Source organism: Bombina bombina, chromosome 8 (assembly GCF_027579735.1).
Source record: "Bombina bombina isolate aBomBom1 chromosome 8, aBomBom1.pri, whole genome shotgun sequence".
Classification (NCBI taxonomy): Eukaryota; Metazoa; Chordata; class Amphibia; order Anura; family Bombinatoridae; genus Bombina; species Bombina bombina.
In genome coordinates, this window is record NC_069506.1 from 74,816,973 (window position 1) to 74,829,870 (window position 12,898).

Here is a 12,898-nt window from a genome sequence, read left to right on the forward strand (position 1 = left end):
TAAAAAGGACAGAGGGAGTCACATCGTCATGGCTAAGTGTCAAAGGCACATTCCGTTGTCACCATCGGTAGTGTGTGGCCTGTGAGAGACTAGTGACAGGGGATACATTTTGTTCCCTCAACACTGGACAGGAGTTTAAGATAAACTGTTGCCTTAATTGTAGGTCTACATTTATCATTTATGTGATTAGTTGTGAGGCTTGCTCTGTTCAATACGTAGGGCTCACTACGAGAGAGGCCAGAACACGTATAAAGGAGCACCTTGCAGACATTAGAGCAGGTGTCCTTACTACCCCTCTTATAAATCACTTCTCAGGTTTTCACTCCAAGGATGTCTCAACATTCACATGGACCATTATTGAACGGATAGCTCCTGTAAAGGGGGGACAAGACAGAAATCGGAAGTTGGGGGAGAGGGAGGTCTTCTGGATCTTTAAGCTCAAAACTAGGGTTCCAGGGGGCCTCAATTCAGAGTATGACCTCATCAACTTTTGGTGACCATGTAGGGTCAATGAGTCTGCACTCCCCCCTACTCCACTCTCTTCTCTCTCCCTGTATTCTTTCCAAGAAATGACGCTAATTTTTAATTTTAATTTTTACTCTCACTCCTTCTTTAAATTTAATCATTCGTGCCTCGTAATGAGTCAACCTACTGCTTGGCGATATTCACTTATTTATTTAATTTTCATTTATATTATTATTATTTTTGTGTAGCAGTGATGGTCTGTGGGATGTTGTTACATCCTAAACACTTGTCCCTCCCACTACCAGGGTTTCAGGGTATTCAGATGTGCATAGATATAGTTCATTTTATATTAGGAATTGATAATTAGCTTCCGTTGGTTTAACTGTTTGATTCTCTTTATACAGGAGATCCTGCTGTCCACTGAAGTTTACGCTCCTTGGAGAAATGTACTTATCGTCTATATTTATTTATATATTTTATTTGTATACCAAACATGTAACCCACTCATTTATTCATTTGTTTATATATATTTATAGTCGAGAATGATTCACCTTTATCTGCCTATCAGCTTTTGTTGGCAGGGGTTAATATGAGGTTAGGGGAGGTGAACGTGTTTCTGTTCACATTCATCTATTTATTTATTAATCTTTTTGCTGAGCCCATATTATTATATTATATATATACTTATAATTACCTATTTCCAGCACTGGTCCTCAATGTGTTCCCTTCACTAGATTATATTATATTACATTGTTCTTTGTATGCATATTAATGTAGCAACATTTACCTGCTAGCTTGTATTACAACGTTTTTCTTTACTTGTCAGAATGGGGCTGGTTCTACACCATCTATCTATTGGTCAGGTTAAGGAGGAGGGCGTGTACCCACTGACCAATGAGAAGCTGGGCTGAGGGTTTTAATAGTGCACAATGTACTATTTTAGATTAGGTAATGAGTAAGGCTATTTACCACGCGTTTACCAGATATATTTTCAGTCCCAGCCATTTGTATGGTATTCCGACATTCATTTGTGAACCGTTGTTAATTGTATTTGTGTCTATTCTCATGCCGCGTTACGGCGCATGGTTTAAATAAACCTTTTATTTTGCATTCCACCCGGTTTGTGCTCCTCCATATTTTTCCGTTTTGCTATCATTGACTTTTGGCCAGGAAGTGAGCACTATTCCTAGGGTGAAGACCGTAAATACACACACACAGTTTTGGCGCTTGTAACAGGAGGAGGTTCTAAGATTGACCGCTGTGGAAGGCGGACACAGGACTCAGCTGCGATATCAAGCAGGACGCACAGGCATCAAACACGAAGGTATAGTGACTGACTTATGCTTGCCTATTTGTATGCTTGTCTTACATGATCCGGATAACGACAGCTTTTAACACTGTGGATATTGTGTACTCCATGCCGTTTGAATGCTCTCTATGTGAACTCCGGCTATAGAGCACAGCTAATCTTATACACCTTGCATTACCACTAGCGTTGTGTGGGACACGTTTTGTGGGCAGACTCCTGTCAGAGGACTCTCTAGTGTTACATTGTATATATTTATTCCTTCACTTCTCAGTTGGAGCAGCAGCAATTGTTGGCTATATATATATATATAATGCAGACGTACATGTGGGGAGTTCCTGTCATTACAGCTTCACCTATCCCATCCTCTGACATTAGATCCTTAGGTGTAGAGACTTGGCGGTCATTTAAACGACTAGAATTAACAAGTATATCTTTGCGGTCGTTTCAAGACGACTAAAGTTCTTTAATTGGAGATGCTTGGCGGTCGCTAGGTAGCGACTAGGGGATCCTTAGGTGTATTAAACTTTGCCGTCGCTAGTAGCGACTCAGGTGTTCCTATAATAATGTGACCAGGCACAAAACATAGGTATAAACGTCCTGCAAAGTGCAGTAATTTTGAAATAAACAAAGGCTAGTATTCAAACAGCACAGTGTCCAGTCAACGCGTTTTGCCCGTGGGCTTTATCAAGAAACAGTCTTGAAACGACCGCAAAGATATACTTGTTAATTCTAGTCGTTTAAACGACCGCCAAGTCTCTACACCTAAGGATCTACTAGTTGCTACTAGCAACCACAGGAAACAAACCCTGCTTTCAGTCGCTATATCACGACCGCACAGCCTACACAATCCCTTATTCTTATATAAGGAAGAATCAAGTCATTTTTATTTTGACCGCCAAGTATTATATTTATCCCCCCAAGACTTCCACATCCTTTGTGGAATAGGGGCATCTACGGAAACTCCGCACGTAACCATCATAAGTGACGTCATACCAGTCACGTAGGAGCCACATAAAAGGCGCACTCAGCATTATCTGGTAACGCCAAGTTGTACACAACGCGGCCTCTATCCGACAGTTACCTTTGCTTCTATACTGGATATCCAAGGAGACATATTATTGCTCCACTTTGAAACGCAAGTACTATATACTGAAATCAGTTCTTTAATCAGTTGTTACTAGTAGTAACGATCAAGGGAGACGTCCCTGCAATTTTAGATACATATGTTTTAAGATATGCTTACTATTTGACATATTATTTTAGTCATTTGTTTTAATAAATTGTATCTATATTTATACCCACTTTGTATCTTTTATTTATAACCTTACTACATAATCCTCTACACACCATCTAGTTGGTTAATGTATATTTCTACCAAATATAATTATTTTTAGTATTGGCTACCTACACAGCACTCGCCACCTCTTGCTCTGTCTATAATAGTCCTATTATTGGGTTATATATCCACACCACACACCGTCCCATTGCTTTATTCATTTATTTAGAATACAGTCCTCTTCTCAAACCCTCGCTGTTAGCGCTTAACTTTCACTTTTTCTTTTGCTGGTGGTGTAGCAACAGGAGTGGCATCCCTCGCTGCAACTAGTAAGGAGAGCTGAGCGGTAATAGCCTCTAGCTTGGAATCTATATTCTGCAACTGTGTGGTATGGGTTCCCAACATCTGTCCCTGAAGATAAACAGCTTGTGCCACCTCATCTGACTGCATGGCCCAAGTATGATGTAATGCTCGTGGGATACTCTATCAGACCGAACACACCACTAGAATGGTCAGGCAGGCAAGGTTCGGCAACAGTAAAGCAGTCCAAGGGCACACCACTAGAATGGTAAGGCAGGCAGGGTTCGGCAACAGTAAAGCAGTCCAAGGGCACACCACTAGAATGGTCAGGCAGGCAGGGTTCGGCAACAAAGAGGCAATCCAGAACAAAAGGGGTTAATGAGCAGAGTAGTCAGACAGGCAGGGATCAGCAACAGTATATCAGTCCAGAAATTCAGGGGTTAAACAGGCAGAGTAGTCAGACAGGCAGGGATCAGCAGCAGTATATCAGTCCAGCAATTCAGTGGTTAAACAGGCAGAGTAGTCAGCAAACAGGCAGGCTCAGCAACAAAGATATTTAGGAATAGAACGATCTGTCACACCCAGGAGCACACAGAGTAACACCTATACTTGGGCAGTGACAGATCGTTCCTAGAGATTTAAATAGGCACAGATTCACGCCACTGAGAACCGCCTGGCATCTAAAGTGTGCGGCAATGACGTCAGCGCCGCACGCATCCAGAGCCGACACTGCCCCTGACAACGAGCAGAGGAGACGCAGCGCCCCTAGCAACGGCTAGAGCGGCACAGCGTGACAAGGAGAGGCTAGCCAAACTGGTTCTGTTTTCTTTAGAAAAAAGGCGCTTGAGAGGTGACATGATTACTTTATATAAATATATTCAAGGCCCATATACAGAGATGGCAGTAGCTCTGTTTGTTCCAAGAAAATTGTTTCTGACAAGAGATCACAATTTAAGGTTGGAGGAAAGGAGATTTAATCTCCTGCAACAGAAACATTTTTTCACTGTAAGAGCAATAAAATTGTGGAACTCATTACCAAAGGAGGTAGTGAATGCCAATAACCTAGATACATTTTAAAATAGTCTGGATACATTTTTGTATTTAAACAAAATTCATGGATATGATTGCTAGTATTAAATGGGTCCCCTTTTAGTGGGGTTATTTAAGCTTAACTGGAGCTTTTTGTAAGTATTTTAGATTTGTATTGGTTGAACTCAATGGACTTCTGTCTTTTTTCAACCTTATCTACTATGTTATAACTGGAGAACCTGAGATAGATTTAGATTGCCCATCATCAACATGTACACATAACTATTGTATGAAACACATCCCTGTATACTGCTCATATTCAAATCCCTCATAGACCAACTCACAATGTGCACAAGCATGGTATAGAGTTCGACATGTGAATCAGCATAGGCCCTAGCATGTATCAATGTACATTGTATGCCCACATGGACATATATCTGACTATACTAATCCCTCTTATCCTTTAACTCCTCCACAGAACCTCCTGTCACAAGGATACAAACAGCCATGCCACCACCACAACAACCACCACCACCAGTCTTCAGGCAACTGCAGCAACAGTGTGCTCCCAGGCATGAGCATGGTTGCATGGCTTCAATTGAGGACCTGGGAGTGATACCACCGACATTGTCATATGACCCCTGGCAACATTCATGGCTAGAGGAATATCCTCCCTTTGGTTTTGAGGGAGAGCCAACACCGGCACAAAGGGTCAATGTATTTACAACCCCCCCCCCCCAACACAATCACAGTCTCAAGTCATTTAAGGATATTACCCACAGACAATGTCGCAGGATGTGCCTTTTGAACAGTCTGAGTGTTCACATACAAGTCATCACACACTGGTCCTTATATGTGAGAGCTCCAGCATCTTCTTCCCTGGGACGAGCTCCAACATCTGCAGATGAAACTACAGCGGAAGCTACAGCTGCACCTCCACCTCCTGGAGCAGAGGCTACAGCTGCACCTCCACCTCCACCTCCAGAAGCTGAAGCTACAGCTGCACCTCCACATCCAGAAGCTGAAGCTACAGCTGCACCTCCACATCCAGAAGCTGAAGCTACAGCTGCACCTCCACATCCAGAAGCTGAAGCTACAGCTGCACCTCCACATCCAGAAGCTGAAGCTACAGCTGCACCTCCACATCCAGAAGCAGAGGCTACAGCTGCAGCTCCACATCCAGAAGCTGAAGCTACAGCTGCACCTCCACATCCAGAAGCAGAGGCTACAGCTGCAGCTCCACATCCAGAAGCTGAAGCTACAGCTGCACCTCCACATCCAGAAGCACATCCACTAGCATCATCTCTTCTCCAACTTCGTGGCCCTCAAACAACTGCCATCCCTGTTGCTCAACAGTCTGTGGATGCATTGTATTCTCCCCTGGTTAAGGAATACATTACACTCCAGAGGAGGCTCATCACAAGCACAGAGAGCTTACACAGAGGCCAAGAGAGGTTCTTCAGAGGCCAAGAGAGGTTACACAGACATAGCATATAGCTGCAGAGAGACATCGTAGCATCGTTAAGTGTAAGTGTTCAAAACCAGTCACAGATTATGTGAATTCTGTCTGATATGCAGATGGACAATAGATAGAGAGAACAAAATCAGCTTTTGGGTGCGTTGGTTGAGCACTTTACACACCAGCAGGACACTGCCTCAAGCCTATCATCTGTTGCCAGCACATCAGCAGAAACACCAACATCTGTAGAAAGATGGAGGACAAGGTTATCAACCACAGGCACCTCAGCTCCCTCAACAAAAACGTTAACAAATAAGCCAAAATAAAAATATTTATCTTTCACCGTAACCATTATCCTCTGTTATTTACCATTTGAATGTAATACACATCCATGTTATGGGTGGTAGAGTACACTAATATTAAATATAATGATGATATTTCACTCACCGTAGATAACCTCTTCAATATATCTCAGGGATTCTATCAACATACACAATGATCACGGAAACCCCATTTAGGTAATCAATTCATTTATATACAGCTGCCCCTAGCAGTCACTATATTCATGTGTCCACTATATGAGTATTTCAGATAGGAATTTCTACCTTCTTTAGTAGCATATAAGTTGTTTGACTAAGACCGGATTGAGTGGGAGTGTGAGGCTCACATTCAGCCAAATGATTATGAGGACAGGCTCACTAAAGACCTGAATTTAGAGCCCATACACTGCCCCGGTGGTGCAGCTCCGCAATACCATTAGTTACCACATCTCATATTATGCTATGTACATACTAATTAGACACCAATGCTCTCCTTGTGGATATATCTCATTAGATATGTTCAGGAACCTAGCCTTAGTGTTACACGTGAACACGTATATATAATTATGGCCCCACATAACTTATGTAGCACTGGACAGCTATTCACTATACAACTTAAGAAGCGTCACTTTATATTAAAAAAAAAAGATCTACTCACATATATAACCACTCCCTCCTTTCCCCCCCTTACATAAAGTGCCTCCTAGACTAGGTGGACCAGTTGTGCGGTTTGTCTTGTCTATACCGCAACCCCAATTATTAATCCATACCCCCACTTTTGTTAATGGTGTTATCATTTCTATGCAATTATACACCTTTGCCTTCATAATAAGTAAGACAGTAAGGACGCTAGAAAAGCTAAAGGTATCAGAAAAAAATGTGATGAAGTATGTGAACTCAGAAGTGGGAAAAAATATATCAAATATATAAGGTGTTACTGAAAATCAAACAAGGGATAACTAAAAAATATAAAAAAAAATAGAATTTATTAATTCTAACACACTTTAAATAGAGTGATAAACAAGCAAGTAGTTAAAAACCAAAGAGAAATAAATAGGGATGTCTCCCTAATCAATGCGCACAATTTAAACACGTTAAAGTATAACTTAAATGACGATCTAAAAAGACAATCTAAAATGACATTGTAAAATAACATGAGCCTATAGTTGATAATTCACATGTGGTCTGAGTGTCAAAAGTAAATCAGACTAAAACAGGCTGCTGTATGTTAAACACGATAAGGTTACTAATAGGCAAATATTTGCAACATAAAATCTCCACAAATGTATCTTATGCAGATAAAAGTTTGTGGTGAGTAACAGGATAATATTAGTACCAGAATGACCAAAATTTCACTCTTAAGGAAGCGTATAACTTGTGGAACAGTTCCATATCACAGTAACTTGAGGTCCTAAAATAGGATAGTGCAATGGCAAAGAGAATATTGTACCTTTAACTTCTGTACCTCGGCAGAGTCGGTACTGAGGATCGGCTGTAGGTTTGTGGATTAACCGCGAGTTCACCCCACGTGACTTTGGCGTCTGACATCACGGGTGACACTCGGGGGGATCGTTTCGCTCCGAACAAACCAATTTGCTGAAGGGATCTCATAGCCATTACTCCTTAGTCAGTCATTATTTAGCAATGTTGTTCAGACTGCCCTGTTAGAAATATGTGCCTTCAAGTTTTACTGTAGATATGTCTCTGCAGCAATCTATAGGGTCTTTACCAACCCATTACTCTGCTCTCCAGGGTCACCTAAAATGCTTGAAGTTGTTTTGTATTAAACTTTATATATAATGTTGGTGCACAATCTCTTATATAGAAACCTAATATTTGCTTAGGGTACAATAAGTTTAGGGATACATACTAGCATTATATTCTGCTATTGTTCTATTTTAGTATGAGACAAGGTGCTGCTCTTTTTCCTCCACCATAATAATAGTATATACTAAGTACTTCTCTAGATTTGTAAACTAAGGATTAGCAGGTGGGCACTTATACTATAAGACAGCTGCTAAATCACAATATGCTTATTTACTGTATATGTTCTAAATCAGACAATGTTAGGGTCCAAGAGTGGCCCTTACTACCTCTTATTATTCCCCTACAGTAGTAAATAAGTTCCAAGAGGCTAAGTGTGACCGTTATGTTTTTTAAGGGATCTCATGCATTAGTTAATGATACCACGAGTTAGGTGATCTCACTGGTTGGTTACTTATAGACAGATATGCTTGAACCTAAAAATGTTGTACCTTATAATTAGGCTATATTTGGCAGGATGTGTACTATTGGAATTTTCTATTTTAAGTTATGTCAGGATAATAACTCATTTTTGTGTCCATAAAAGTTAAAAACATAAAATGAGGCTTGTCACTTGAGATCCAAAAGTGGTCTTCTTTGTTGGAAATAACCTCCTATAACTTGAATAATTATTGATGAGGTCTAAAAGTGGCCTCATGTGTCACCCTGGAGGTATATTGAGCATTAGGCATACTATGTCTATAATATGTCCTTGGATTTCTCTGATAGGAATATATACTGAACACTTAAAAGATTATGTTATATGATAACTGTATTCCATTACTATTGTATTCTATTGTTCCATATTTCATGTATGCCTTATTTTAATCCTAAAAAAACTATTTAAAAAAAGACAATGCAAAACTCAGTCTTAATTAAAAATAACAAAAAAAAAAAAAAAAAAAAAAAAAGACTCCACTGAGTCTAATCCAAGAATGGGAAATTATTTATTTTGTGGAATAGTGGAACATAAAGATAGATAGAGATTAAAGGGCCATAATACCCAAATGTTTAAACACTTGAAAGTGATGCAGCATAGCTGTAAAAAGATGACTAGAAAATATCACCTGAACATCTCTATGTAAAAAAGAAATATATTTTACCTCAAAAAATCCTCAGTAGCCACCTCCCATTGTAAAGGATTTCTAAGCAGCATATTAGTGTGTCTGTCCCGGGACATCTGAAGGGATGAGCATCGTGAACTCTCATATTATTTCACCAATCAGGTAAAGGAAGCTTACTATGAAATCTCATGAGAGTTAAGTCAAATCTCATGAGATCACAGTAAGAGTTCATGACCTCAGCACTGCTGATGCTGATTGGCTGCTGTTCATTTCTTCATTTTTTTAATTTTTTTACCTGCAGCTGGGAGCAGCTGAGTATAACTTTTTACACAGAACTAACTCTACTGAGCTGAGGAGATTGTGAGGTAAAATATCTTCCTTTTTTACATAGAGATGCTCAGGTGATATTTTCCTGTCAGCTTTTTACAGTTATACTGCATCAGTTTCAAGTGATTTAGCATATGAGTATTATGTCCCTTTAATATGTATACTATGGATGAATAGGTTATTATCTAACAAACTGTTTAAAATCCTTTTTTATAGGGTTTGAAATTGTAAGGCAGCTGAGAGATTCTGAAATCAATAGAAGTGTAAGAGTTAAATTGGATCTCAACTGCAGAGGTGAAAAGAAAAGTTACTGGAATATTCCAGGTTTGTGTCCTGATTATTTGGTTACAGGAGAAGAAAAGTACAGTCCTGTATCACTGATAGGTCTTTCACAAGAGTATTAAATAAGCCCTTGCGTTGGTAAAGGTGCAATGGAAGTGATCTGATTGTTCACAAGACTGTGTATTATGTAAGCATATTTTGGGAAACATGCAGTAGAGTGGTTTTGGTTTAAGTAATATGCCTTTAAGTGTTTAAAGAGTCTGATTAAGCTGATTACTTGGCGTGCTGCTTTGAGCTGAGAGTGCCGCACCCTGGAGCTGTAGTGTCTGACTGCGAAAGCGGAGTGGAGGGAGCTTGACGTCACACCGGGGGGGTGTGACTGAGGACCAATCCGGATCGCAGAATAGCTGACAGGCAAGGAGAGGGGAGAGCGGTAAATGCTCTCTATTCTGTCCGTATGTGTAGCGGAGCAAACAAACAGATGCCACAGTAGAAGGTAACTTTGTAAGAGAAGTAGACACCAGTAGCTGAAGTCCGGGTGAGTGTCTTTGCCTTGTCCTGGGTAGAACAGCCAACGGTAATGAATATAGATGAGTGTGGCAACCAATTATGCCGTGGATATGAGGTTATCTAGCTGCAGAACTAATACACAGCAGCAATTGTATCAAAGTCCATAAGCAGTAGATTCAGTTGATTGAAAAATATACAACATATGAGTTGTGAAGCCAGGCGTTATTAGGTTGTGGAAGCTTGAGTCCTTCAGTACTAAGCTACACTAACTAGAACTATTGGCAAGGAGCCAAAGGGATGATGGGAATTTATAGACTTCCCTTAAAGGGACAGTAATCCGGTCTAATATATATGACAGAAATAATCTTCTGAACATGTCAGGAGTGTTGGGGGATATTGAGAGCAATAACATTAATACACATACATATATAAATATATATATATATATACATACATACAGTATATATATATATATATATATATATATATATATATATAACACATTCTTTTTACTTTTTGATTAAATGGTTATCACTGCCTGGCTGAAAAATCCTGTCTTACCTTATCTTTCTAGGTACTCTGAAGGGGAAATTGGGTCTCAGATTGGTTAGAGAACCCCTATAGATGTGTAGATCAGCACTTCAAAATTCATCTCACTCTTGGAAGAAGAAATTTGAGTGAGGAATTTTGGGAGAGTGGGAGTGATTAAAGCTCTGGAATGTAGCAGTATTTGTGCCTCTTCCTAGTGGACTGTAGTGTAATCCAACATGTAATGATACCATCTTATGAAAGAAAAATAACGTGTTTTTAAAAATAATTATTTGTAATCTCCCACAACCAGGTTTTTATGGATTGACTAAAAATTCAAGGCACAAATGAGGTTCATAGTATTATTGTTAAACAGAATAAAATATAAGAAAAATATGGATTTGCCTCCTATTCCTTTCCTGCATCAAAATCTCTAGTTGTCTGTTTCAAAACAAAATAAAGACCACATTAAAACAAGGTTTTTATAACTCTTTTCCCACATCCGTGTTTATCGGTGTAATCAAAGGTGACAGAGATATGTTAGAAAGTACAATCACTGTACAAGAGGTGATCAACGCTATAGATGCCCTGCCTTCCCAAAAAAGCCCTGGATCGGATGGACTATCCAAAGCCTATTATAAACACTTTAAGCAACGTTTGCTCCACATCTGGTTAGGCTACTTTAATCAATAGACAATCAAGGTGGTTTCTTCACAGAAACAGTGTTGTAAATCACCTCTTGAGCCGGGAAACTACCGTCCAATATCCTTGTTAAACAATGATGCAAACATATATGCAAATATTTTAGCTTCATGTCTTAATAAAATTGTACCTTTTCTAGTTCATGTAGATCAAACTGGCTTTGTTCTGCATAGGTTGTTACACCTGATAAAATATGTCAAATCAGCCAATCTAGAAACAATCCTGGTCTAAATTGATGTGTAAAAGCCTTTCCTAGACTTAATTGGTGGTTTCTGCAGTCAGCATTATGGGGATATGGTATAGGCCCTCGAATGGTTCACAGGATAAACAGTCTTCATAGCTCAGATAAAAATGAATGGCATCCTGTCAGATACATTTCATATCAGAAATGGAACGAAACAGGGGTGTCCACTTTCCCCTATCCTCTTCATTCTAGCTATGGAACCCCTAGCTTCTAACATTAGGCAGAATGCCAATATTAAGGGTGTACCTATAGGAACTAACACATATAAGTCTTTATGCAGACAATGTTCTCTTACCCTTTTGTCGCCTTTACCATCTCTAATGCATGAATTCCAGAAATTAAGTACATTTTATAATTAATAACCAAAAGTCAATTGTGTTAAATATCAATATGAAACCTGCCCTATTCAAAGAGCTAGCTGCAATATGTCCTTACAAACTATGGTCGGAATATATTACATTTTTATGAGCAGTACTCTCGCCCAATCTCACTAAAATTTTTCAACTAAACTATAAATCACTGTTAACGAATATACAGTCTGAATGTCATTAATGGCAAAATAAGCAATTTTCGTGGTGGGGACATAAATAAGCCATTAAAATGGTGGTTTCGCCAAAAAATCAAAGGAATATCTTCTCCCAGATCTTTCCTGTCCCCCGTGTTTAACAATGTTGAATTTCTAGAGGGCTTAATCCCCATGTAGGCTCCCAAAACATTTTGATAGCTGGATTTTCTACCCTTATCGAATTTGTTAGTGAAGGGAGATTTAGACCTATCTTAGATTTACGAGATGTTGCAAATGTAAATTTTACCTCCAGGTTGAAGTATGCACAGTTGCATCATCTTTTACACACCTACCCACATAGACTTGACTTTATGATAGATCTAACACCTTTTGAACGCCTGTGTCAGCAGTATGCCATCAATAGGGACACTTTAGCCTTGTCCAGAAGGCTTTTAGATAACTGCATATACAATATGATCCCAAATTACTTTCAGAAATGGCAGGAGGAACTGGCATTCGAAATATCCCCCAAAAATGGTACCGAACCCCGGCTCGTTTACAAATCTTATTTCCTAGATCTTCTCCATGATGTTGAAGGGGATGTGATGACATAGGTAACATGACTCATATTTGTTGGTCATGTCCCTTACTGTAAAGTTTTTGGGATTCTTAGGGTTGATTTTTCCTAAATTTTTGGGTGACTCTAACTTAAATCTTTAATAGTACTTTTTAATGATAAACTCAAACACGCTTGCAAACTAAGGCTAATCCTGAA